Raw genomic sequence first — 27,236 nt, forward strand, 5'->3', positions numbered from 1 at the left:
TACCTTCCAAAGTAAAGGTTTTACACAGTTCCCTGCGCGCACAGGGTCCCCAGGGATCCTGAGAAGGAGGGCTTTTTTTTTTTTTTTTTTTTTTTTTTGAGCAAGGGTCCCAGACCAGGCCCCAACCCACCCATGTAAAAGCAGTCAACCTACCTGTCTAGGCCAGATTGATAGCGCCTCCACTTCCCTTTGGGACACTGTCCTTCCCCACTCCCCTCTCCTTACCCAGGAAGAAAGAGCCAGTTGTTGAGGCTGCTACTCATTGAGTTTCTTGTTCTCTTGGTTAAAGCTACTGGTTCCTGAAGGTGAGTTGCATGGGTGGGGATGCTGTTGATTTTAAATATCTAGAATCATCCTTCTAATTCTTGGCTGAGCTGCAGCTGCCTCAGCCACCAAAGTTTCCTATCCCACCAGAGAATTTGGGTTCTTGGTAAGGCCATGACTTTTTTTCTCTCTCTCTTTCTAGTTTGCTCCTGCCTTCCTGCCTACTCCATCTGATCTGTAGATCTGATTTTTCTTTTCTTTTTTTTTTTTTGCCTTGGCCACATTCTTTAACCTTAATTTAGTAGCTTAGTCTCTGAACACAAATAGCAAAGTCTCTGATGTCAGCACCTCCCCATCCCTGCAGTTCTTTTTATTTCTCGTTTCCCTCACCTGGTATGTCCACTACTCACCCTCTCCCAAGACCTCAGCAAACTTGTTTGCTCTATATACCATTTCCACCTCTGACCAGGAAAATCTACAACCTGTGGGAATCGTTAACTAGTCAGAATATCCCTAGGGTCCTGTGTCCCCTAGCTTATAACCTTATTGCATGTGAACCTCCTTTTCCTGTCAGGTCTCTCCTACAAGGCCCACCTGCCTGTCCGGAGGCTTGCAGGGTCAGCTCCTTGACATTCTAAGGTCTCTCTGCCCTCAGGATTCTCGGCTGTCAGCTCTTGACAAGGAAGCTTCCTGATGTTGTGGCACTGAATTCAGTTCAGTTCAGTTCAGTTCAGTTCATCCCTCAACTCTAAGTCTCCACCTCCATTTCCATTCCCCTTTTCACTAACCTTTCACTGGGGAAGGGTAAAAAAAGTCTGTCTGCCAGGCAACAATATTCTGAGGTCTCCTAATTTGCTACCGTCTCACAGGTGCTAAAGGCCACAGCCTCTGATCCTAATTGGAGCTCCCCTCTACCTTCTCCTATCTCCACCAGGTAAGTCTTCCACTGTCCTCCCCAGGTTTCTTAGGGTGAATACACACTGTTTACTGTTGTTGTTTGGTGATAATTTACCCTATTTTTCCCACAGAGGTTTCCATGTCTAACCATGAAGGAGACTGAGTCTCTTTGAACCCTCCCTTTCTGCCTTTTCCCACAATCATTTGAGCCTCTCAAGGGAGAGGCTGATCTTCTCTGTAGAACCTCAAGCTCTGCAATCCTTCCTACTCTGCTTTCCTTTCCCCTTCCCCTAGTGGTGTTTGTCCTCAAAGAAAAGCAGAAACTACATGCAGATACTCAAGGAGGCATGATTCAGGCTAGCACCTATTTATTAGAGACCAGAATGAACAGGGTCCTAATCCAAAGAGATGGCTAGATGGTTATCTAAACACGAAGATTGCAAAATTGAAGCCTTAGGGAGCCAAGAAAAGCCCCATGATCTCCAATTCCCCCTTCTGGAAAAAAAAAGTCCAAGCCATACTCTGGGTCTGCCTCTTGCTCTTGGGCAAGACTCCAGAGCATCCCTGGCATTCCATGTGTGCTTCCCACACGCACACTCCAAGCAGCCTTTCCAAATCCCACCCACTGCACCACTGAATGGTGTATTCGCCCCCTCCCTCCCTACGTGAGCTCACCCTGCAAGATCTCACCCTGCAAGAGGGTGGGGTGAGGGGGAGAGGAGTGCGAGCTGCCAAAGCTCCAGAGAGAGGTAGGGCTCAAGGAGGGCACAGGAAGAATGGCCTCAAGAAGCCCCCTGCCCATCTCTGGGGATGAGGGCTGACAGCAGAGGCAGCATCCACCCATTGGGGTGGGAAGCAATACTAGAGGATGTAAGAGGAGGAGGACACACCCCCAACCTGTACTACCAAGAATCTCCATGTTTTTGAGCAAGATCAAGAGCTTTCCTGAAGCCTACCTCCACCTCTCCCCAGCCCCAATTGTAGCACCACTTTTTAACTCCATGGTGGCCTGGCTTTATTTCACCACTTGCTCGAGTCAGTGCAGAATCAACTGACAGGACACGGTATTCCACCTGGTAGCCACACTCCTCTCACCTGCCTGGGGGTGTGTTGTGTTGAGAGTAGGGCAAGGGGAGATGTGTGAGCACATGTGCATACTTGGTCATGTATATCTGTGCAGTTCCCTGTACCATGTTGTATGTCTGTATATGTGTGCTGTGTCATATCTACCATGATATGTATGTATTGAGTCTGCATAATACTGTGTGTGTGTACAGTGTCCTGTTACTATCACGTTGTATACATGATCATGTCAATAAGCTACTGTGTGAGTGCTATGTGTCTGTACTGTGTTGCATGTGAATTGCATCTCTTCTATTAGCTGGACTGCAGGGAATAGCAACAGAGGCCAGATGGAGAAGCTGACAGAAGAAGTTATAATGCCTGCCTGAAAGGCAGACAAAGAGACAGATAGATGATCAGAGAGACAGGCCATGAAACCAGAAAGAAATGCAGAGGGAGAGAGACGCCCAACTTGCAAAGCTGCTGGGCTGCTGGGGAACTGTTGAGTCCTTTTAAGGGAGTCTAGAGATCTGTAAGATCTAGTCCCTGCCCTTGAAGAGCTTACAATCTAGTTTTCTTGGTAAGATGAATACTCCAGAAACCATGCCATGCAAGAATTATTGAAGGCAGTAGGGCAGCAAGTGCTACACTGCACGCTACAGACTCAAATGCTGTTGGAGACCTGGTGGAGGAAGTGCATCCTGGTTGGGTGGGAAAGTAGAGGGAAGGTTCGGGAAGGTTTAAACTAAGCCTGACAGGCCCAGAAGCAGGGATGCAAGGGGTGGGGGTACACTTCAAATAGGAAGGTAAAATTAAGTTCAGGGGGCAGTAGAAATCATAGGAACTTATTGGCAAATTTGCAGCAAGTGGCTAAAAAGCCACCCAGGCACCAGGAAAGGAGAAAAGGAAATGACAGCTTGATGGGAAGCATGTCTGTGTTACACTGAAGCTCTTAGATGGTGCTTGACATCTGCAAAGGACTTGGCAATGATTGTTATGTTGTTTCTCCTCCTCACCCCAAAATGTAGGTCAAGGCTGTCATTCCCATATTAGAGATGGGAGGGAGGCAAGAGACTAAAGGTAGCTGTACTGGGCAAAATTCGCCAGAACATAGGGGTCATGCCCTGAAGCCTAGCTCATGAGGTCCAGGCAGAGTCTTTGATATTGGGAGATCTGGTGGAAAAGCAGCATTTGCCTGGATTTGGAGATCCCTAACTCCCTGCCCTGGACTCCATTACTCACCTCACACCGCCACGGCTGCAGGACTTCAGCACAGGTGGGCACTGCCCATGAGAAGGGTCCAGGCTGGCTTCAGCTCCTACAGACTCAGTGCTGGGCACACCAGCTGCCACAAGATGCAAGGACTCAGCTGCTCTTTCTTGGGGGAAACCTGCCGAGAGAAGCATTGTAGGGGAGAGGGAACCTCTTTCCCCAACTACTACTGCTCCCTCATCCAACCCCCACCAAACATCACTCACACACACACACACACACTCTCTCTCTCTCTCTCTCTGTCTCTGTCTCTCTCTCTCTCTCTTTCTCAATCTCTCTGGTGAATTTCAGAAAATCCCTTAAGAAAGCTAGAAAATTAGAGCGCTAAGAAGTGTAAAAAGGCATTGTTACATAGGATTACAGAAAGGGCACAGAAGTGGGAGTCAGGATATGGGAGTTACAAGCTGACAATTGCTGTTAGTCACCTCATCATTCTGGGCCTGCTTGGTATCAAGTGAAAAGGCCTGCCTTAGTTGCCTTGGATAAGTGTTGGGAGAACTAAATCAAATAAAACAGATGTGAAATATTTACATAATTTGCATAATTATGGAGCAATATGTATAATCACAGGAGGTGGTAGAGCCCAGTGGACAAAAGGAAACAGAGACAATGGCCAATGCAAGTTGGCTCCATGAATATGTAAGCTTCCTGATGTTGTGGCACTGAATTCAGTTCAGTTCAGTTCAGTTCAGTTCATCCCTCAACTCTAAGTCTCCACCTCCATTTCCATTCCCCTTTTCACTAACCTTTCACTGGGGAAGGGTAAAAAAAGTCTGTCTGCCAGGCAACAATATTCTGAGGTCTCCTAATTTGCTACCATCTCACAGGTGCTAAAGGCCACAGCCTCTGATCCTAATTGGAGCTCCCCTCTACCTTCTCCTATCTCCACCAGGTAAGTCTTCCACTGTCCTCCCCAGGTTTCTTAGGGTGAATACACACTGTTTACTGTTGTTGTTTGGTGATAATTTACCCTATTTTTCCCACAGAGGTTTCCATGTCTAACCATGAAGGAGACTGAGTCTCTTTGAACCCTCCCTTTCTGCCTTTTCCCACAATCATTTGAGCCTCTCAAGGGAGAGGCTGATCTTCTCTGTAGAACCTCAAGCTCTGCAATCCTTCCTACTCTGCTTTCCTTTCCCCTTCCCCTAGTGGTGTTTGTCCTCAAAGAAAAGCAGAAACTACATGCAGATACTCAAGGAGGCATGATTCAGGCTAGCACCTATTTATTAGAGACCAGAATGAACAGGGTCCTAATCCAAAGAGATGGCTAGATGGTTATCTAAACACGAAGATTGCAAAATTGAAGCCTTAGGGAGCCAAGAAAAGCCCCATGATCTCCAATTCCCCCTTCTGGAAAAAAAAAGTCCAAGCCATACTCTGGGTCTGCCTCTTGCTCTTGGGCAAGACTCCAGAGCATCCCTGGCATTCCATGTGTGCTTCCCACACGCACACTCCAAGCAGCCTTTCCAAATCCCACCCACTGCACCACTGAATGGTGTATTCGCCCCCTCCCTCCCTACGTGAGCTCACCCTGCAAGATCTCACCCTGCAAGAGGGTGGGGTGAGGGGGAGAGGAGTGCGAGCTGCCAAAGCTCCAGAGAGAGGTAGGGCTCAAGGAGGGCACAGGAAGAATGGCCTCAAGAAGCCCCCTGCCCATCTCTGGGGATGAGGGCTGACAGCAGAGGCAGCATCCACCCATTGGGGTGGGAAGCAATACTAGAGGATGTAAGAGGAGGAGGACACACCCCCAACCTGTACTACCAAGAATCTCCATGTTTTTGAGCAAGATCAAGAGCTTTCCTGAAGCCTACCTCCACCTCTCCCCAGCCCCAATTGTAGCACCACTTTTTAACTTCATGGTGGCCTGGCTTTATTTCACCACTTGCTCGAGTCAGTGCAGAATCAACTGACAGGACACGGTATTCCACCTGGTAGCCACACTCCTCTCACCTGCCTGGGGGTGTGTTGTGTTGAGAGTAGGGCAAGGGGAGATGTGTGAGCACATGTGCATACTTGGTCATGTATATCTGTGCAGTTCCCTGTACCATGTTGTATGTCTGTATATGTGTGCTGTGTCATATCTACCATGATATGTATGTATTGAGTCTGCATAATACTGTGTGTGTGTACAGTGTCCTGTTACTATCACGTTGTATACATGATCATGTCAATAAGCTACTGTGTGAGTGCTATGTGTCTGTACTGTGTTGCATGTGAATTGCATCTCTTCTATCCTTTGTGTATGTGCAATGTGTCTAATTCATATTGTGTCATATCTCTATGCCATGCTGTGTGTCTGCATAGTGTTGTGGGCATTGTGTGCCTCTATCATGTTGTATGTCTATACCGCCTTGTTATGCACCTATGACTCAGCCTCCTGTTGGAGACTAAGGTAGAAATCAGTGCACGCATCTTGCACGTACCCAACACCCATCACCAACCCAACTCCACTCACAGCCACCTTGCTGCATTCCAACTTCCTGCCAGAATCCCTATCTGGGGACTAGGGCTGCCATCTTGGTGGTGGGGGTAGGTGGAAGCTACGGACAACTACTCTCTCTACCATAGAGCCTTCCCATGCCAAGTGTCTTGCTCAGCACGGAAGATGTCTAGGAAAGGAGGTTTGGAACCTTTTTCAGGCCCAAAGGAAACAGCACTGGGGAGTAAGTTATGGGGAGCTGACTCCCTCTGTAAACCCCCAGCCCCATCCGTATATGCAAGGAGAAGGACTTGCAGGAAATGGTGGCTGGCTGAGTTTCTCTGTCAGGCTGGTTGGAAGCACTGGGAGCCTTCTCCACAGGGAGTAACCACTGCACAAGGGCACTGGCGATCAGGTTGGGCCCTGAGATGCAGGGGGAGATCTTAAAATTGTTCCCATTGAGGTCACTAGAGGGCACTATTGTGCTGATTGTTAGGGATAGTGTTTCTTTTAAGGTGCTGAATTCCACAAAGTGCCTGGAGCTCAGAGGGAGATATAGGAAGGAAAAGGATATATGACCTAAGCCAGGCCTTTCCTTCACCTTCATACCAAGACTTTCTGTTTTGAGATTGAGTTAGGGAGTAAGGGCCACTAGTGAATATATGCCACCCACCCATCCCCTCAGGTCTGTGAGACCCCCCCCGCACAGAACCTTTCAGGGACTTGGTTATAGGGTCCCTAGCAGATTATTAACTTGGACTTCTCTTTTCCCTCCTGTTCCCCATTCATCTGAAGTAAAAGTAAAGCCACACTGTTGAAAGATATGAAATATACGTGGTTGTGGGTTGTTTTGTATTGTTTTCCCCAAAACTGGAGGGCATACAAAAAAGAAGGGGTAATTTTTCTGACAGGGAAAGAAGAGGGCTATACTTTAGTGGACCTGTCTTCATTACCAAGAATAAATGGACCACCCTATAGAACAACTACTGCCAACTTCATCGTTTGAAAGACAAGGAAACTGAGGCCTAGAGAGGGGCAAACACACTGTCTGGAACCCCTAAACACAACCGGGGTCCCAAACTGTCACTGTCTGGGACAGTGTGTTTGGGAGTCCCAGACCAGACCCTACCCCTCCAGAACACTTGACTTCTGACTCCCAGGGTTCATTCCACCCCAGTTCCTGGTCCTTTGGCCCCTAAAAATCTTCAGTCTCCAAATTCAGCCCCTTCCAACCTCAAAGAAAAACTCTGGCCTCCCTCTCCACCATGTGGGTTCCAAGGCCATCCTATTCCATCTCAGCAATCAGGCCTCTCTGTGACCACACCTTTCTAATGATTTCCTCTTCCCACCAGTAAATTGTTACTCTCTTTCCAGTTTTCAAAGTCCATCTCCCGATTATGTTTCCCAGACTCAGACCCAGCTGTAGCTGCACCGTTTTGCTCCTCATTGCATCCCCTGGGTTTAGCACAGATTGCTCCAACCTGCAGATAATTGACCAAATGTGGAACTCAGACACAGATCTATTGCATTGATTAACATTTCCAATTAAACTCCTGGTTAGGCTGTGTGTATTAGTGACTCAAATAATCACCGCACATGTAAATGCAAATGCCTTCCAAAGCCACGGAGCGCGGTAGGAAGCGACGCATATTTGGGAGGAAATGGCAACAGACTGCCAGACCCGGAGGTTCATTTGGTCCTCCGGTAACCCTAAATGAGATTTTAAATGTGTGGCTGTTAGTTGATCCGAGGCTTAAGCATCACACCTGAAATGGAGGATTCGGGTTCTGCGCGTCGCTGCAGGCCCTTTTCCGCCCCCTGCTGGAGAAGCTGTGTAGTGCCGAGTTGGCAGACGAGTCCACCCCAGGCCCTGCAGAGGGAAACGCCTAGACCCCGGCAGGTGGGGTGGGGGTGGGGGACGCGTAGCGGAGGCTTAAGTTATGCCCCAGATGCCTAGACTGCTGCACTTACCTTCCAAAGTAAAGGTTTTACACAGTTCCCTGCGCGCACAGGGTCCCCAGGGATCCTGAGAAGGAGGGCTTTTTTTTTTTTTTTTTTTTTTTGAGCAAGGGTCCCAGACCAGGCCCCAACCCACCCATGTAAAAGCAGTCAACCTACCTGTCTAGGCCAGATTGATAGCGCCTCCACTTCCCTTTGGGACACTGTCCTTCCCCACTCCCCTCTCCTTACCCAGGAAGAAAGAGCCAGTTGTTGAGGCTGCTACTCATTGAGTTTCTTGTTCTCTTGGTTAAAGCTACTGGTTCCTGAAGGTGAGTTGCATGGGTGGGGATGCTGTTGATTTTAAATATCTAGAATCATCCTTCTAATTCTTGGCTGAGCTGCAGCTGCCTCAGCCACCAAAGTTTCCTATCCCACCAGAGAATTTGGGTTCTTGGTAAGGCCATGACTTTTTTTCTCTCTCTCTTTCTAGTTTGCTCCTGCCTTCCTGCCTACTCCATCTGATCTGTAGATCTGATTTTTCTTTTCTTTTTTTTTTTTTGCCTTGGCCACATTCTTTAACCTTAATTTAGTAGCTTAGTCTCTGAACACAAATAGCAAAGTCTCTGATGTCAGCACCTCCCCATCCCTGCAGTTCTTTTTATTTCTCGTTTCCCTCACCTGGTATGTCCACTACTCACCCTCTCCCAAGACCTCAGCAAACTTGTTTGCTCTATATACCATTTCCACCTCTGACCAGGAAAATCTACAACCTGTGGGAATCGTTAACTAGTCAGAATATCCCTAGGGTCCTGTGTCCCCTAGCTTATAACCTTATTGCATGTGAACCTCCTTTTCCTGTCAGGTCTCTCCTACAAGGCCCACCTGCCTGTCCGGAGGCTTGCAGGGTCAGCTCCTTGACATTCTAAGGTCTCTCTGACCTCAGGATTCTCGGCTGTCAGCTCTTGACCAGGCTACCTCCTAGTCTCTTCCCATTTTGCTTGTTGCATGAGCTGGGGGATATGACACTTGTATCCAGAAACAGAGGCTTACAAATGGCTCTCTCGCCAAGCCTCCGCCTGTTAGTCATTCATTACCATATCAAGCCTCTTTGCCCAAAGTTGCCCCTGATTGGAGGCCTCAAGTACCAAATCACAGATCTTGTCCAATTAAAATTTTGCAAATGGCCCAGTGAAAACCGCACTGACCTTTACACCTCGCTCATCCCAGAACAGGGCCACGGTGTTGTCACCAACAGGAATGGACCTCCTTCTGTTCCAATACCTCAGACAGCCATACACTTGGCCTGGATTTGAGTCTGCAAAACCATGAGGGGAGCAAGACTAACATGGCTAAAGGCTTCCCTGCTGAAAGCCGTTTTTTAAAAATAGCACTGCAACCGCCCCCATCATGCTTCCCAAAGCCAAGCCACTCACCCTTCTCTCCTTCGCTTCTACAGACCGACGGCCCAGAACCCTCAAGTCTAGAATCTGGAACGGGATTCTGAAAGGTGGGACCAAAAAAAAAAAAAAAAAAACAAGTGGGGCCTCTATCTCTCTCCTTGCCTGAATCCCCCTCTTCCCACAATCCCCCACCCCACCCCACCCCTTAACCACCACCTAGGGAAGGGAAACTTGCCAGAGCAAGAATCTAAAATGTTCGGTTCACGCAAAAGTGCGGCAATAATCTTGCCAGAGCCAGTTCACAAACTGAGGGCAATGTCCCCCAGCGAGCTAAGGGGAAGAGGGGAGAAGGAGAGGCAGTGGACCCAATGACACTGCTCCCCAGACAAAGACAGGGCCAATCCAGGGACCCCGAGCTTTCTGGGGACGTTATTGCATCATTCCAATCCCCACAGGAGAAGAAAAGAGTCCCCCTGTTATTACCATCTCCCCACCAAAAAAGGGGAGGGCGATAAACAAAAATAAAAGAAAGAGGGGAAGGCACCCATTTAAGAAAATCGTCACTTTTTCTCTTTTCTCCTGTGTGTGTGTGTGTGTGTGTGTGTGTGTGTGTGTGTGTGTGTAGGTGTAGGGGGCGGGGGGTTCTGCCCTGGACTTGGCCAGACCATGGCCACACCCCCTCCCCTTCTCTAGGGAACTGCTGTCACAGCTACCGGGGCTGGGTAGGGGGGCGGGGGGCGAAAGGGAAGACTTACAGGCTGACGTAGCTTTCAAGGCGGGTTTTGCCTCAAGTGGCCCAGGCCCCAGTAAACGAGTCTAGGGTTTGACCAAGCGAAGGAGCCCCGGCCCTCTGGGAACGGCCCTGACACACCCACTTGTCCGCGAACCGGGATCAAGCAAACTGCTCGCTTGGTCTCAGGGCTCCGGGGAGCCACGTAGGAGACTCGAGGCTGGGGCACAAACAGGACAGGAGGGGGGTCCGGAAAGGCAGAACATCTGCCCAGCAGCCTTAAAGCATCATCCAACAGCCACCCCCTCCCCCGCGCTAGCCCGGGTGCAGTTAGTCGCGGGATTTACCTGCCACGGATCCAGCCACCCAGTCAAGACCTTTCCTCTACCTCCGAGAGCTCCAGCTGGCGGGGCTGGGGAGCCGCAGCCCCGCGGCCGAAGCCGCAGCCCCGGGCCCAGCCCGCTCCCCCTGGCTCTTCTCCCGCCCCCGCACACTGGCTCGAGGCGGGGAAAAACTGCAGCCCCCAGTGCGAGATCCCAGACGGTTAGCTGGCACAGCTGCCCGCCCGCGGTAGAGCCCCTGCTCGGCAACCGCTCCCTAGCCGTTCTCTGCTATGACGTCACCCGAGCTCTGCACCTTACCTAGGCCAATCAGATGGTGAGCATAAAACTAAAATCGCCCTGAGTGGGCTACTGGGGACCAATCTTTTGTTTCCAGGCAGGAAGCGCCTGGGAGGGGGAAAAAACTGAAGGGGAGGGAACATGGAGAGGGAAAGGGAGAGGAGGTGGAAACTTCTACACTGTCAGGGTTGTCTAGACAGAGGTGGGGCCATCCAAAAAGAGGGGCACCTGACAGGATGGAGAGGAGGGGAGAGTTCATTTATCTTCCTTAATTGCTCCCCTCAGGAAAATTGAGATTTCAGATGAATTTTCGGGGGACGAAATCTGTCCAGCTACACGGGCACGCTTTATTCGGGGGGAAAAAATTGTTTCGATTTGGGACACCACCTGTCAACCAGGCAGGTTAAACTGATGGAATCTCTAAAATACACAGAAAACTAAGAGAGGCAGATGTGGCAGTGGAATTCAAAGAGATGGCAATCTAGATCGGGAAACTACTTTTTTGCATACGAAGTACATACATTCCAAAAAGCACGGAATTATACAAAAAATAAAAATAACTCTACTTCAAATGGAGTTTAAATGTGATTCTCTCTGTCCATCCTTTCCCTTAAACCTTCAAAGCTTTCTCTTGTCTTTAGGATTCGGTTCAAATTTTTGCAGATGTCCAAAGCTTTCTAAAATCTAACTCCAAAAATAATCTCTTGCTACTCCAAAATCCATACTCCCCATGATTTGGCTAGGTTATGTAAATTATGGTGAATTCCAGCAAGGAGACAGTAAGCTGCCATAAAAAGTCAAATAATACAAAACAACAAGGACATTCAAATTGTAATGATGTAAAATATGCCTACAGAAAACGATCAGAAGAGGACATAAAATTGTAATAGTTGGGTTAAACTAGTAGTATTATGAGTAACTTTTTCTTTCTACTTTCAAATTTATTTTTATAAAGATAAATATATCCTCACATACTTAAATGACCAAAATAGATCGTGACCCTTCCCAGTGAGCTTTTATTCAATTTTCTCTACACTGTATAACATCCAGCAATAATTTCTCCATAATGCCAACAAAATAGGTTCCAAGAACAAGAGTGAACTAATATATCTGCCCAGGTCCTTTTAGTAAAAGTCCTTTTACAAAAGAGCTACAGATGACCAGACGCGGTGGCTCATGCCTATAATCCCAGCACTTTGGGAAGCCCAGGCGGGTGGATCACCTGAGGTCAGGAGTTCAAGACCAGTCTGACCAATATGATGAAACCTTGTCTTTACTAAAAATACAAAAATTAATGGGGCGTGGTGGCATGCGCCTGTAATCCCAGCTACTCGAGAGGCTGAGACAGAAGAATCGCTTGAACCCAGGAGGCGGAGGTTGCAGCAGCGAGCCAACAAGATCCCGCCACTGCACTCCAGTCTGAACAAGAGCAAAACTCCATCTCCAAAAAAAAAAAAAAAAAAAAAAAAAAAAAAAAAAAAAAGAGCTACAGATTCGCCAGACATAACATCTCAGCATCTCAGGCAGTTGAAGAATGGGATGCCTCTTTTGGACTAATTCATTTTAAATTGTGATGATATAGGGAATTGAGAAAAACAACAATGATCCACTCTATGGCAAAACAAGAAAGAGGGAGGCAAAGACTAAGTAAACTATATAATTCAGACTATTTTAAGGGTCACTTTGCATTTTATTTTCCTAAATTCAAAATATATGTATTAATGCATATATGAGTATTACATTAACATTGTAGAAAGTGGTAGAGCTGGGATTTATATCTAAATGAGTCCAATGTCCATGCTTTTTCTAATATGATACAGTTTACTACTGCTAAGAATTAAATGTGGTATTACTGGTTTTGTTAAAATACATACTTGCTGTAAAAGAAACAGACTATGTAAGACTGGCATTTTAAAAAAATCAGGCATTTTTAAAAATAGCTTTTTTGGTGTAGTGGTTGTCTTTAATGCAAAAATATCCAACACCCTCACGCTCAAATCCTTGATTAATAGGTTGGAATCAGGATGGTTCTGACTCCAGTGATTTTACAGATATCTTTTTAATTAACTTTGGAGTAAAAAAATAAGCAACCACATCCCATTGATTTTTTTTTTTCCACCATGGTAAAAATAATCTAAAAAAATCACAAATCAAAATGAATGTAATTTATTCAATGTTAACATCTCTGATTTGTAAAATGCATTTATTTGGGTCAAACAAGAACCTTTTTTAAGAAATAGAAAAATATAACTGGATTTTCCTGGCTAATGATTTAACTTGGGTCTTCTAGGCTATTGATTTAAATTGTAATTAGAAGGTGTTCGATTTCACTCTAATCCTCCCATATACCTCAGCTATAACTCAGAGCTATTTATGCAGTCACCACATATGGTTATTTAAACATTTCATAGGTGTATTTCTTCTCTCCCTAGTGATTATAGAAAGTAGTATGTGGACAAAATCCTATTAGGTGATTGACAAATTAAAGCATAGTAATGTCATAGAAAGAGGACTGGACTTAAGACCCAAGCCTAGGGTCTTCCTGTTAAAGGGTGATAACCTATATTATTCTTAATACAAGAAAGCAGTCTTTACTGTCAACATGGTTTGTTCTCCAAGAATATAGGGCAACTGCATGAGAGATCTCAGGGAAGGGATTCTAATCTGAAATATCTTAAAGATTTCATCTGTGTAATTTTTCCCACTCAACTCACCATTTTTACCACCCAACTCACTGTTCTCTTGCTTGGGAGTTCTTCGATTTAAGGGTATTACAACACTACCATCATAACCACTTGGCATGTGTATCCTACTTCTCAGGTTACAAACCACTTTTGTATCTTTCCATTTGATCCTTACAACAACCATAACAGTTTACTATGACAATTATTATGATCTGCATTTCATAGATGAGAGAATGGAGACTCGAGGGTTTGAAGTTACCTGTCCAATGCTTCACAGAGATGGTCCTGGAAACCAGGTCTCCAACTCTCAGTTCTATGTTTGTTCTGCCACCCTATATGGCCACTTGAGTTGTATTTCTTCTCTGGGTCTCACCAATCCAACTAGCCCCTTGATTCACATGAGAAGTGAGAAGTGCCGGGATGGGGCTTGTAACAACAGAAGTAAACTGAAATGAATATCTTCAAATGTTTCATCCCAATCCTGCATAAAAGGAACATTGCTCACTCTCATATACAATTGATGGGCGTGTAAATGGCACAACCTTTTGGGAGCACAAGTAGGTAATACTTATGAAATTTAAAAATGCATATGCCACTTGACCCAGCAATTCCAACTCAAGGAATTTGCTTATGAATATATTCATAAAAACATGTCAAGAAATGTTGAAATATGTTATGCTGAATATTATGTAAGAATGAAAAATAATACGTAAAAGGTAGCCTAAATGTCTCTCAGTAAGGGAATTGTTGGTTTTTTAGCCACTTTGTCAAATATGATTGCCGTGTAAAAAGCTGTACATATTTAACGTATACAACTCTATGAGTTTGGGAATAAGTATACACCTGTGAAACTATCACCACCATCCAAGCCATGGACATATCTATCAACTCCCAAAGTTTTCTCCTGCCCAAGTAAGGGAATCATTAAATAAATTATGTGGTAGATACATATTTTGAACTGTTATGCATCAGCTTAAAAAATCAAGTATATAAACCCCTATGTACTGAAATAGTAACACTCCTTGACCCATTCTTGAGTGAAAAAATGCAGAACAGCACGTGTATTATGATTTTATTTTTGTTTAAAAAATTGGGTGTACATGTGTGTTTTAACTGCTAAAGGGGACACTCTGGGAATAAAAGAGGGTAGGAAAGACATGTGGGTATGTGTATATGATGGGGGACATTAACTCTTTTCTTTAAATACTTCTGTGTTGTTTGTATGTTTTTACCATAAGCATGTACTATATTTTACTTGTAAGAAACATCATTAAAAGGCGAAATAGGAAATACAGTCTTATTTTAGTTAAGACGAAAGCAAGCAAACTATGCCTGCTATCCTGAAAGAGGTCTGAATGCCAGGTCAATGATTCAGGTGTAGCAATCAAGGCTATGGTGTGCCAGACTGAGCTGAGCCATACCTGGGCAGGCACTGAATGCAAGGCAGTAATGAATAACCCACTGGGCAAAAGCAACCCAGATTTCCTTGCTCCCTTCCCATCCTTGCCTCAAGTCCTACAACCAGAAGTTGCTCCCAGTAGTGGACTCTGGGTCTGTGTGGATCTCAGTCTTCACATCTTTTGCTACAGCAGCTGCACTAAAAAAAAAAGAAAAAGAAAAAGAAAAAGTCCCCACTCTTTCTCTGAATACAAAAGAACCTGGGGTTTGGCAGCTGATGCACAGCATTGGCTAGGAGGACAGTGCCTACTCCTCCTTCACTCAGGGCCGCTCATTACAGCCTGTTGCCATTACTGCAGTCTGGTACAATGGAGCCCCTTCCTGCCTGCCTCCCCATGTCCATCATTGGGGTCTCAAGCTCTTCTGTGGCAGGCAGCATTGTAGGTTACCTGCTGGGCAAAGAGCAAGGAGCATCAGTGATGCCAAGAGGTCTTGTCCTAGGTCTCTGAAAAATCAGAGGTGAGGGAAAGAGGAAAGCCCATGGCTGGGAAATTACTATTCTCTTGGGTCTTCAGAGTTCTTTCCTGGAAATCAGGAAACCCAGGTTATATTCTAGCCTCTGGAGAGGAAATCCTGAACAAGACTCAACTTTTGCTGGGCACTAGTTTTCTCCTTCGTCGAACCCGCCTTGCCTATCTCCTTGGATTGTTGTATGGATACAAACAGCTAATGGAACAAAAGCAGATTTAGCAGATTTTTGAGCTATACATCTCCTTAACAGACTTGATGAGTCTCATTTACATATGCTCCCTAAATGGTGGCAGCTTGGGAATGAAGGATTTCTCCCGACCTTCTTTCACTACAATTATCCCCCGTTAGAGACCTGCCCTGTAGAACTTTGGAGCTTTCTGAAGCCCCCCGCTTTTGCCCTCTTCCCTTCCACCAGGGAGTTAGTGAAGGAAAAACAGAAGACAATTAAATCCAGGTGGCTCTGGGTGAATTAATATGAGAATTAGAAAGTTCCTCTCCTCTGACTTGGTTTTAATTAGCCCTGCTTCCACCATGGTCCTACATATCAAACCACATTGTTTAATTGAGCTGATGCTCTGTTTGATTTTTCTCCCAAGTAGATCACATTATATATTCCTTCCTTACGTGATCCCAATCACTGCACTACTGGAACCTAAGTCCAACCTGCAGAGTGAACTGAATTTGGAAAGTTGGTTTCATTGCTTTCCCCATTTTACCAAATAGAAAAAAGAGGAGAAAGTAGAGAACAAAATCTAGGGGAAAAAGAATGAAGGAGGTAAATAGAAAACCAAATCTTATTTATTTTTATTTTTTTTGGACCGGCTGGACTATGATGTCATGTTTTTCCAGCTCACCTGTGATTGGCTGCTCAGTTCAGCATCTGTTGAGAGCTAAAGGCTGATTATTTGCCGGAGATACAGACCTTTCAGGGAAGCTTTGAATCATTGCTGGTTGTCGTGACAACCTGGGCAGTGTCTGCTCCTGATAACCACATAATGAGGTTGTCAGGAACAGAAGTGCCCCCATCCCCACTCCCAACCATCTGAAATGGTGAGCAATAGAACATTTCTCTCAGGAGGCGAAGGGAAAACAAATCACCAAAAGGCAAATGGTGGAGATCCTCTCAGAAAATTTATGTCAGCCAAATCCTGGAAACAATCTTGAAGAGTTCCATACCTACCCTCTCCAGGTCCCTCTTGAACCCATGTATCCACTATAATTCAGAGACGTGAGGAACAGGTGATGAAGGGGTGAGGAACCTCTGCAACTCTCCAGTAAAGCTGAATAGAGGGAGGTGTGAGTAGAATGCCAAACTGACTAAGGCAAGGCACATTACCTCTCTTCAAAGGCCATCATCATGGGCATGGTCCGGGGAAAGGAGGGCTATGTGTCAAAGATGGCAGGGCATGGCCGAACCCAGTCACCAAAGCCCTACAAAAAAGAGAGATTGAAGGAAATTGCTTGTGGGCTTTTCTGCTTCCAACTTTCATTTCCCTGGAGGTAAAAACATCACTCTATATTCTCGTGGGCTCCAGATGTTCTTGAGAGGGAATATCAGTGGCGTCTTTGTGATACATTAGAAATTCCTAGGACAGACTTATTCAGCTCCTACTAAGTGCAAAACACATATCTAGGTGCTATAGACGCTACATAGGTGAGCCAAACTTGGACCATCTCCTCAAGAAACTTGGAATCTAGTTGGGAAGAGAAAATATACACCCAGGAAACTGTGATACAAGACAGATGTAGTAAGTACTACAAAAGAAGTCTAAATTCTTTAATTTCAGAGAGAGGAGAATCACATCCAGATGGTCACACTCCAGCTGTAACTCATCTTTCCAGGGTTTTCTCCCACCATTCCTCCCTTATACCCCGACAGTCAGCCGTAGCAAACTTCCTCTGTTTCCTTGATGTGCCTTGACTCATATCTCTGTGCCTTTCCTCCTGCTCTTCCCTATGCCTACCACAACTTTCTCCCTCCTTTCCCTACCTGGTGATATTTAACACATATTTTGAGATTCTACTCAAATGGCATCTTGTTGATGAACAAACTGGTCTTTTATTTCTAATCCCAAAGGGATCTGTACCTGGTGGATATGGATGTTGACTAATCCACTGATATCACTACTCTACCCAATATTCAAATCTAGAAGCATAAAAGAGAACACTGGGACAACCAATTTTGGGTTATTCATGGAAAAGCATAAAGTCAGACTAATTTAGAAAAGTCTTATTTAGATAATCAACACAAACCGGTTCTCCCATTAAACATCTTTCATAGCTTTCTTATTTTGAAGTAGTTTAAGACTTACACGAAGTTACAAAAATAGTACAGAGAGTTCCCATTATCCTTCACCAAGTTCCCCCAATATTTTGATATATTATATTGATTTTATTTTGCACAGCCGCAGTACATTGACAAATCCCTGGAAACTGATATTAGTAATATGACTACTAACTCAAATACTGACTTTATTCAGACTTGCCTGGTTTTTACATTTTTCCGTTAACTATTTTACCAACTTGTCTGAAGAGGAGCAACATTATTGATAGTTGATCTGAATGTCAGTATTTTTCTCAGGCTCATTCCTTTCTGAAAAGGACCAAAACCTGAAAGAGTCAAAACTTACCCAGAACTGAAAGAGTGAAAGTCAGTTTGAGCTAAGAGAAAGCACCCCTGCCACTAATCAGGCTGGGAGAATGCACAGATAAAGTCAGTTGCAAAGTTAACAGAAAACACTTTCTCCCAAGGTCACACAGCAGTTGTAAAAGGCCATAACTACCCCGCCTCCTTTGAGTGACTACTCTTTTCTTACCAGTGATGCCTTAAACCTGCTTTGCTACTTGCATTTATTACTGGAGATACTCAGTTGTTAAACTACACAATAAATTTGAGTTTGTGGGGCTGTAGTCTTCTCTCTGATAGTCTTTGACTAATTAAGCTTTACCATAACAAATGGTAACCAAGCCAGGGTTACCCAGAAAGCTCCTTGAATGATCAGAAGTTAGCCATATTTCCTGGAATCTACCTAGAGGCTCACAGTGTGACTAAAACGGGTATGATATACATAACAGATGTCTAATAAACTCTCACCACATTGATGTGGGATTGTTCTATATCAAATTTAGTGTAATGGTACTGGATACAAGGACAAAAGCCAGGAGGGGCATTATTACATAGATGTTCAGCATGCAATCTCTGTAATTAAACTGCTGGCCTTCAAATCCCAGATTCACTATTTGATAGTTTGATAACCTTGGACAACTTATTTAGTCCCTCTGAACCTCAGTTTCCTCATCTGTGAAATGAGGGATCCAACAGCACCTTCTTCTTAGGGTAATTGGGAAGGTTAAATATAAATTAAATGCATGTAAAGTGGGAAAGCATTAGAGTAGTGGTTCTCGATTTGGCTGCACAGGGAACCACCTGGTGATTTTTATAAAATGCTAGTGCTTGGCCCCTACCCCTAGACATTCTAACTTAATTGGATAGCATGAATCTGGACACTAGGATTTTTAAAAATCTCCTCAGGTTCTAATCTCCTCAGATTCTGATGTGCAGCAAAATTTGGGAACCCCTGTATTAGGGATTTCATTACTTAAGGACTATTTTTCTTCCACAGGCTTGTAGTTACTCTCTCCTGATCTGTCTCAGTGTCTGATGTCTCTGAGTGTCTGAAGAAGGCCAGGAAGTGGAATGGGGTGGGGTGGGGGAAATTTCTCAAGGAGAAAGCATTAAATTTGATCTTCTTGGAGGCTTTACCCAGGTTTGTTTTTTGTTTTGTTTTTTTTTTTTGCAAGCCCTGTCCTGATTACCAGACAGTTGGCAATCAACATCCCCTTTTTCTTCCATGTCCACAGCAAAATAATGAAGACACTGAATATTTGGGTAAAACTGAAGCTGTATTAATCTTCTCTTCTGTTTTCTCCTCCCAAACATAACTCAGTTACACTTCAAATTAAGTGGTCTCAAGTGTGAATTTACAAACAAAGTTAATATGTGCACACAGGATTGGCTGACCATGGAAGATGTGTTTGATAGATGCAGATCTTAATGTGCTGTTGTTTCATATAATTAAGCACCTGTTGCACTTCATAATCAATCCTTTTTTTTGCGATAATGCAAGAACTTCTTATAGTCAATGTTATCTCATATTCACTTGATATGATCACTTGTAAGGGAAGGGCATTTGAAACAGCTTGCCCCTCCTACCCTTTTTAATCATCTGAGAGAATACATTCCCTACTCAATAAATAAATATCAATTAACTGATGAATTGTAAAGATCAGCAGAACAGAAGTTTACAATATGTTCATAATTATTTTAAAAAGTGGTTCACCACCTCTCTCGCACAGCAAACCCCGCCACACACACACACACACACACACACACACACACACACTTACTTATTCATTCCGGCTGCTAATATGGAAAATTTAACGAATTCTGACATGTGAGGCTAAAGTTTACTGCCAAAAAGGAAAGGGGGCAGGTTGCTAGGCAAATTAATACTATAAACATAGAAAAGTGACAGCCTGCTAAGAGAGTATGCTAACACACATTTTTAAAGCGCCACTCTAAGTGCACTTTGCATTCAAATGACCAGTATGCTAATTATAGTCCTTATCTGTTTGTTTGAGGCCTTAAGAGTCTAGCCAGCTCAGAGCACAGACCCCAGCCAGCAGTTTGACTGCAGGTTTTTAGAAATAATAACATGGCATTTCTTTAAACATATTTTCAAATTCAAGCTTCTTACAAATCAAGATTGGCCTTTCCCTCATTCAGGGAATTAGTGAGGCTTAACTGTGTTCACTATGGTGCCATCCCCCACAAACCCCTGCTAACAAAGGCTCTGACTTCTACTTGAGCACAGCCTCTTGGGGCAGATTTTCATGGTAATTTGCGGGCTCTGTTTTGAAAGACACGGGGCGTCTTTGTAAATGAGATTCGTAGATGGCAGGGGGTGGGAAGGGTATACTTTCTCACTAATCGTGAGATTGTCTTTGACCCTTTTTAATTTTCACCACCATGTAAGGCCAGAAAGAACTCTTAACTCAGGTTTTTGTAATTTAAAGCAAACATCCCCTAATTCTGTTCTTAAGAGAGAGGTAAAGAGACAGAACACCATTCTCCCTACACTATGGTTGAAATTTTCAGACATCTATCATGACTATATTGGCGGGTGGGGACTGAGGATTTATCATTCTTCCCCCAACCTTAGGTTCTATTTGGATTTGCTTGGGGAGGGTGATGGTGAGTGTATCCTGTTTTATTTATATGACACAATCTTCAAATTCCTTACTTTCTCTTATAGATTTGTGGTAAAATCTAAACTGTCTAGAATCCCACAAGCAGCAGCCTCAAAGAATAATTTTTTTTGCTATATTGCACTTTGAAAAAAAGTGCCCGCCCCCCACCACCCCCCCGCCCAGTGCACGCATGTGCACAGGCGCACACACACACACAAGCTGACATCACAGTCTTCTCTCTACAGTTTAAGTTAATGATCCATGGACATAACAGGCTTATTCTTAAAAATATTATGAAATTAGTTTTATTGTGTTCTTTCCCTTCCTGTGTTCCAATCTTCCTTTTAAGGACTTCTCCCAGATACCCTAAAGCCCAATGAGCTATAGTCACTGCCCATTTCCTTCCTGTATCCAGAAAGGAGACAATCTGATTGACTTCTTTGCTGTATGGTCTTATCAATTTCATTTATTGCTCCTTTTAGATTCTGTGTATATTAGGAGAACCTTTCTGGAGTGGGAAACAATGCTTGAATCAAAGGAATGAGTTGCAGAGGTGAAAATGTAGACAGCACTGCAGGCGTTTGGGGAGTAGATGAAAGAGGAATATTTTGGAGAAGAAAAATTGCAAATCACACTGCTAAAGAGTCCTTCCCCTAACAAGGTTGATTCTGATACCCGTGACCTGCAGGGTTCTCAGTCATTCATACTACCTTTTCAGTAATCCACACCATGTTTTCAAAGGCAGACTTCTGCATTCACACTTTAAAGCAAGACTCAACTCCAAGAAGCTTCAAACAAAAATAAGACTTTTGAGTTAAACAGAAATTTAAAATTCCTAACAGTGCCCCTGATCCTCTGGTTAATTGCAATCTGACCATATTAGGAGTCAAGGCCAGTCCATGCCTCAGAGCATCTTTCTTTGCTGCCATACATTTTTATGCTTTTTGATTTAAAAGACTGGAGGTGACAGTGGGGTTGGGGAGCAATCTCATGGCTAGTTTAGCCAAGCCCCTGGGATATCCTAGATTTAAAGTAGGCTGGCTACATTGAAAAACCATTTTTTTCTGGCTTGGGAATTTTGATTGGCTATGATGCATTACTTTAAAAAAAAAAAAACTGTAGTGTTTAAACAATCAAATTATCTTACTTTTAAAATGACATCTAAAACCAACTCAGTACTTTAAGATAAGTTCCATGCTTTCTGCCACCTTTGGAAGGCCTGCTTGTACTAAAAAAATTAAAATACATTTTCATCTCAGGAGATTCTCTCCCCAGACCATTTTGGGTGGACTGCGCCCAAAGCTGTTTCTATATCGGCCCAGAGACATGGACTAGGCCATTTACTCAGAAGATCATTTGTAAAGCTCCTATAAAAAGGGGTAGTCATTTTTCAAATAATTTACTGTACCAAATCACACGCAAAAAAAGAAGGCACTAAAACAAAACATAAAGCCCCACACATTCCCCTGAGTTGGTGAAGGGATAGTTTCAAAGTTTCTGAATAAGAAAGAAAAATGTATTGTAGAAAGACTTGATGGCTGGATGACTCAGCTGTCAGACAAGGTAGTTTAAAACCTCTCTGGTTGTGAAGCATCAACAAACTTGACACCAGAACTTATCAGTTAATCTGCTTAACTAGAAAAAAAATGGGTGTCATCCATCCACTTCACAGCAAGGGAGGCAGGCCCCAAACTAGCAATGAAGAGAAGTCAACAATATCAAATGCATAGCTTGAGCTAAGGGTGGAATATGAAAATCAATAAGGACAGAAGAAACAGAAGATAAGCAACCCATGTTTAAAGCCTCCTCACAATTAGGGCTAAACCTTTATAGCCTGTGCTTATTTTGTTTCATTTAATAGTTACTACTTTCCTTAGAAAGCATAGAGAAAAGAAAATTCATTAAATCCAGTAAATCAATAATCTGTTGAATATATAACACATTCACATAAGAGTGATGTGCCTCTGACCTAATTTCCCTACAAATTAAGTCACATAGACCTGGCCCTTGCCCTCCAGATGCCTACAAAGATAGCGAATACAGGAAGCAATAGAAATGTGTGTGCAAGAAAAATAGGACAAATATTGTATGGCCCCCTGTGGATATTCCATGAACGCATTTGAATGGACCAGCCAGTCAGTTCTCCAGCGCACTATAGGGTTGTTGAATTTTATACATCAATAAATACAAATGTACGATCAATGTACGATTAATCAGGATGAGTACATGTGCAATCAAAAAGATAAAGATAATTTTGAAACTACTTTTATCCATAGCATGGTTGAAAGAGTTGACTGTCCATAAACTAAATAAATAAGATCAGTGCTTGCTGGCAAGGCCATGATCACCACTCTCTCTTCAATGCCTAGCACTCTGCCAAGCATCAAAAAGCATGCAGTATTTGTGAACCAAGTGAAAGACATGCCGTAGAAAGAAAAGAGTTGGTTCATGCAATGGGGAAAGCATAGAGCCATTGCAGGTACTGCATGAGTGAGGAATCTCTCCCTTGCTTACTATGAAGAGCATGGAGCTGCACCTTCCAGAATGAAACATTCAGAGACAATGTCTTATTTGCAGCAGTAGATCAAAGAGGCCAAGAAATGGCTGAGATGAAAATAGAGGAAGAAGGAAGGACACAAACAAGAATATAATTCATCAGTTCAAATGTTTAGAGCATATTTCAGGTGGCAAAGAAAAGGAGGAAATGTTCCACTTAAAGAAGAGGTTAAGGAACAGAGAGGGTTCATATGAATAAAACTGGGAACAGAGAAAGGGAACAAAGTCTAGCCTTGTCATAAGTGAGAGAGGATATGGAATGAATAATGATTTGAGCCTCCTCAAGTGGAGCCTTTTTAAAGTCAACTTGCGGACAAATGAATAAACTAATTTAGGAGAGCAGCAAGTCATGAAGGTCTTATTAAAAATAGCCATCAACCAGAATGAGGTAAGGGATTACTTAGGAAATGTGAGCAAACTGAAACCAGTAGCCATGGCATACCAAATCTTATGAAGAAAAAGACTTTCTGTGCTGTATTCTGATTTATGGGAAAGGAAGGTTAAAAATCCATGACAAGAAACCAAACAGGAAAACCACATTCATTTGGATCTAGCTGACTCAGTTTTATAATAATCCCAGACCTAGGGCAGAATAAACTTACCTTTTGCATTTCAAACAAAAAAAAACTGTTAGCTAAGCAAATTATTAGTGTTCGTATCAGATGGAATTAAATCAGCTTGGGAGAAATAATTTCTTTTAAATATTTCTGTGGCACTAATTTGTATGTAATAATCCATATCCTAATCATCATATCTCATGCAATGAATAACCTTTTTTTTTTTTTTTTGAACACCTATTCTGTGTTAAGAAGCATGCTAGACATAGAAGATACAAAGCTAGGACTATATCCGTGCTCCTTGCCTTTAAGAAACTCATAGTCAGGGATCAAGGAAGGAGGAGAAAAATATACAGGAAAATGTCATCCATTTAAAAAACATTACTAAATGTCTATCATATGTCAGGAAAAATTCTAGATAGTTGACATATATAACTTGCATTTCCCCATGCTTAGCCAGGGCATGGGTGCAAATGAATTCACATTAATAGTAATAACTCAAGTAAAACTGGTTTCCTTTAGCACAGTGAAGAACAACAGAAAAATCTTTCCTTTTTCCTGTTTTTCCCAACCAATGACTATTGCCTCTTTCTTCTTCCAAAGTAATATCACAAAGATCAAATGGAGCAGCTAAGCCCAAAGAGAACTTGCCAGAATAAGCCCTTGTTTGTCCACACTCACCCCACCCCCAAGGTCTTCTTTATAATTAGACACTTTCCAAGGCCCCCTTGGTGTTTATATGAAGCTTAGCTATCTAATACCTAAAACCCAACAGAAGACGTTTTTGAACCTTTATAAAGTGTTAGGCCTCAAGTTTCCTCACGCCATACCTGACCCTGATTACAAATGAAATGACATGCACTTTAATAACTCAAATTTCACTGACTTGTATCCCCACCTGTGTAACAGAGGGTCTCAGTCCCCCTTAAGCTCTACCCAGTTATTTCTAATAGTTGTCAGGAACAGTCCTTTCATGTTGTTCTTCCACTCTCACTCTCTTCATGAATGTCAACTGCCAACAAATTCGATCAACAAATGTTTCTTAGTTACAAGCAGTTGCTCAGTTACTGGGGATCCAGAGGGGACCACGACAGCCAAAAGCCTTCCTCTTATTAAGGAACTTTCATTTTTTTCATTTTATTTTCTTCATATTTTTTCATTGTGATGGTCTTATTTTTATTACTTATTTTTTGTCTTTAAAATGTATTTATCATTTAATTGATAAATAATTGCATATATTCTGTACAACATGATGTTTTGAAACATGTATACATTGTAGAGTGGCTAAACTGACCTAATTAATGTATGCATTACCTCATATGCTTAATTTTTTTTTATAGTAGGAACTGTTAAAAATCTACTCTCTTAGCAATTTTTTTTCTTCTTTTTTCTTCAAATTCAGTCACATTTTTCAGTCTGCATTTCTAATTCTAGTTCTCTTGCTATTGAGACCCTGTGACAGGGTTTCAATCTGTCACCCAGGCTGGAATGCAGTGTTTCATTCACAGCTCACTGAAGTCTCAACCTCCCTGGTTCAAGCGATCCTCCCACTTCTGCCTGTAGCTGGGAGTACAGGCATGTGCCACCACACTTGGTGAATTTTTGTATTTTTTGTAGAGATGGGGTTTCGCCATGTTGCCCAGGCTAGTCTCGAACTCTTGAGCTCAAGAGTTTGAGTGCTGAAGCGATCCACCTGTCTTGGCTTCCCAAAGTGCTGGGATTACAGGCATGAGCCACCGTACCTGGCCAGCAATTTTCAAGAATACAATACATTCTTATTAACTACAGTCACCATGTTGTTCAGTAGATCTCTTGAGAGATCTAACTGAAACTTTATACCCTTTGACCAACATCTCCCTGGTCCTTGACCCCCAGGTTCTGGTAACTACCATTCTACTTTCTGCTTCTGAGTTAAGCAACTTTTTAAGATTCCACATGTAAATGAGATCATGTAGCATTTGTCTTTCTGTCCCTGGCATCTTTCCTTTAATATAACGTCCTCCAGGTTCATCCATGTTGTCACAAATGACAGGAATACCTTCCTTTTTAAGGCTGAATAGTATTCCATAGTGTATATGTACTACATTTTCTTTATCCAGTCATCCATTGATGGACACATAGCCTAATTTCATATCTTGATTACTGTGAATAATGCTGCCATAATGGGAATTCAGCCATATCCTCAACATATTTATTTCATTTCCTTTAAATATATACCCAGTACTGGGATGGTTGGATCATATAGTAGTCCTATTTCTAACTTTTTGTGGACCCTCCATACTGTTTCTCATAATGGTTGTCCTAATTTACTTTCCTACCAACAATGTACAGGTATACTTTGGAGATATTGACGATTTGGTTCCAGACTATTTCAGTTAAAGCAAATATTGCAATGAAGTGATTCATACAAATGTTCTGGACTCTCAGTGCATATGAAAGTTACATTTGCATAATACTATAGTCTAGTAAGTATGCAATAGTATTATGTCTAAAGAACAATATACATAGCTTAATTTAAAAATACTTTATTGCTAAAAATAATGCTATTGATCATCTGAGTTTTCAGTGACTCATAATCTTTTTACTGATGGAGGATCCTACCTGCATGTTGATGACTGCTGACTGATCAGGGTGGTGGTTGCTGTAGATTGGGGTGGCTGTAGCAATTTCTTAAAATAATGCAACAGTGAAATTTGCCACATCAATGAGCTCTTCCTTTCGTGAAAGATTTCTCCGTAGCATGAGATGCTGTTTGATAGCATTTTACCCACAGCAGAACTCTTTCAAAATTGAAGTCAATGGTTTCCAACCCTGCTGATGCTTTATCAACTAAGTTTATGTAATATCCCAAATCCTTTGTTATTTCAACAATCTTCAGAGTATCTTCACCAGGAGTACTTTCCATCTTGAGAAACCACTTTCTTTGCTCATCCATAACAAGCAATTCCTCATCTGTTTGAGTTTTATCATGAGATTGAAGCAGTTCAGTCACATTTTCAGGCTCCATTTCTAACTCTACTTCTCTTGCTATTTCTGCCACATCTGCACTGACTTTCTCTGCTGAAGTCTTAAACCCAATCAAAGTCATCTAAGAGGGTTGGAATCAACTTCTTCCAAACTGCTGTTAATACTGATATTTCAGTATCCTCCTATGTATAACAAATGTTCTTAATGACATCTAGAATGGTGAATATTTTCCAGAAGGTTTTCAATTTACTTTGTCCAGACTGATCAGAAGAATTGCTATCCATGGCAGTTAAAACCTTACAAAATGTATTTCTTAAACAATAAGACTTGAAAGTCAAATTTTCTCGTTGATCCCTGGGCTGCGAAATAGATGTTGTGTTAGAAGGCATGAAAACAACATTAATCTACTTGTATATCTCCATCAGAACATTGGAGTGACCAGGTGCATGGTCAGCAAACAGTAATATGTCAAAAGGAATCATTTTCTGAGCAGTGTATCTCAACAGTGGGCTTAAAATATTCAGTAAATCATGCTGTAAACAGATGTGCTGTCATTCAGGCTTTGTTCTTTCATTTATAGGGCATAATCAGAGTAGATTTAGCATAATTCTTAAGGGCCCTAGGATTTTCAGAATGGTAAATAAACATTAGCTTCAACTTAAAGTCACTGGCTGCATTAGCCTCTAAC

The 27,236-nt window shown here is 42.9% G+C and overlaps 1 protein-coding gene across 4 annotated transcripts in view; it reads right to left on the reverse strand.

Annotated features, from left to right (window-relative positions):
• Nucleotides 1-27,236, reverse strand: part of PAK3 (p21 protein (Cdc42/Rac)-activated kinase 3) — a 301,905-nt gene that overhangs the window by 120,442 nt on the left and 154,227 nt on the right. Inside the window, exons 1-5 of one of the 4 annotated variants that reach the window (XM_011984501.1) lie at nucleotides 10,333-10,532; nucleotides 10,011-10,205; nucleotides 9,289-9,355; nucleotides 9,061-9,170; nucleotides 3,466-3,613 (exon numbers count right to left, since the gene is read on the reverse strand). The exons of 2 other annotated variants lie outside the window; for them this stretch is intronic. The gene's annotated coding sequence lies outside the window, so the exon portion shown is untranslated. Of the gene's footprint in view, nucleotides 1-3,465; nucleotides 3,614-9,060; nucleotides 9,171-9,288; nucleotides 9,356-10,010; nucleotides 10,206-10,332; nucleotides 10,601-27,236 lie in introns of those variants that run through there. One more of the 4 variants, XM_011984503.1, reaches the window with a different exon arrangement.

Source organism: Mandrillus leucophaeus, unplaced genomic scaffold, assembly GCF_000951045.1.
Source record: "Mandrillus leucophaeus isolate KB7577 unplaced genomic scaffold, Mleu.le_1.0 Scaffold269, whole genome shotgun sequence".
Lineage (NCBI taxonomy): Eukaryota > Metazoa > Chordata > Mammalia > Primates > Cercopithecidae > Mandrillus > Mandrillus leucophaeus.